The sequence below is a fragment of the Agelaius tricolor genome, unplaced genomic scaffold (genome assembly GCF_023055355.1).
Source record: "Agelaius tricolor isolate 1412-34295 unplaced genomic scaffold, bAgeTri1.0.p SCAF_162, whole genome shotgun sequence".
In the NCBI taxonomy this organism is placed as follows: Eukaryota; Metazoa; Chordata; class Aves; order Passeriformes; family Icteridae; genus Agelaius; species Agelaius tricolor.
The window spans coordinates 71473-72500 of NW_027269422.1; the positions used below are offsets into that span (position 1 = coordinate 71473).

At 67.4% G+C, this 1028-nt stretch overlaps 1 non-coding gene across 1 annotated transcript in view; it reads left to right on the forward strand.

Annotated features, from left to right (window-relative positions):
* Window positions 1-917: 917 nt before the first annotated feature.
* LOC139586993 (5.8S ribosomal RNA) overlaps window positions 918-1028 on the forward strand; it is a 153-nt gene continuing 42 nt past the window's right edge. Inside the window, exon 1 of the ribosomal RNA XR_011678118.1 lies at window positions 918-1028. This exon is cut by the window's right edge and continues 42 nt beyond it. This is a non-coding gene — a ribosomal RNA (5.8S ribosomal RNA).

Consider the following 1028-nt stretch of genomic DNA (forward strand, 5'->3'; position numbering starts at 1 on the left):
ACTTGTTGAGTCCTCCAGCCCCCTTCCCAGCCGTGTGTGGGCCACAGGAAGGCATGCGGGGTGGCCGCAGGGGCGCTTCTCCCCGCCCGGTCTCCACGTGCAAACGAGGAGAGCGGGCATTGCCCCCCGGCTCAGCGCCGTACCGCCTTCCGCCGTCGTGTGCGCGGGGCAAGGGGCCCCAGCGGTGCGACGCGGCGGCGGAGGTCCCAGGAGTGCGGCCCCGGCGGCAGCCGGTTCTGCCGTCCAGCAGGCCTCGGGAGCTGGCAATGCTGGCTTGGGTCTCGGTGGCGTCCGCCTCTGGGCCAGCGGCGGAGCGCGACCGCCGGTCGCTCGCCTGCCCGGTGGGGGAGCGGTCCCACGGGAGGCGTGCCAGCAGGGGCCGGTCGTTGTCGCGTGCCCCTCTCGAGCCCGGGGGAAAGGCCATGAAGTGGGGAAGAGAAAAGCTGGCCGGGCAGCAGCGCAATGGCGCTCTGCGAGGCCCGCAGTGTTGGGGCCGAGGGAGAGCCGGCGTGGTGCAGGGGCCTATGGCTGCCCGCCCCCAGCCATGTGCCGTGTGTTTTGTGCGTGTTGTCCCGTGAAAGAGAGAAGCCGGCGGGCTGCCATGTCCCCTGCATTCTGGTGCATGCTGCCTGGCCCTCCGCGTGGAGGCCAGGCCAAGCCCGGGCGCCTGGGCCACCTCCGAAGGACGGCATTTGTGAGGTCGGCATCACCCCTTGCGGGGGAAGGCGGTCAGGGGCGCGGGCTCCCACGCCTCTTGGCTGGCCTTCAGAGAGTGGGTTGTTCCAGTGGTTTTTTTTTCCCTCCCCTTCCATTTTCTGTGTGCTCGTACGGTCGAAGCCAGGGGCGCGCCCGAGCGTCCTCAGCGCCAGAGTAACAAAAAGGGGCCACTCAGCGTGAGCAGTGCCCGAAAGGCAGACAACTCTTAGCGGTGGATCACTCAGCTCTTGCGTCAATGAAGAACGCAGCTAGCTGCGAGAATTAATGTGAATTGCAGGACACACTGATCATCGACACTTTGAACGCACTTG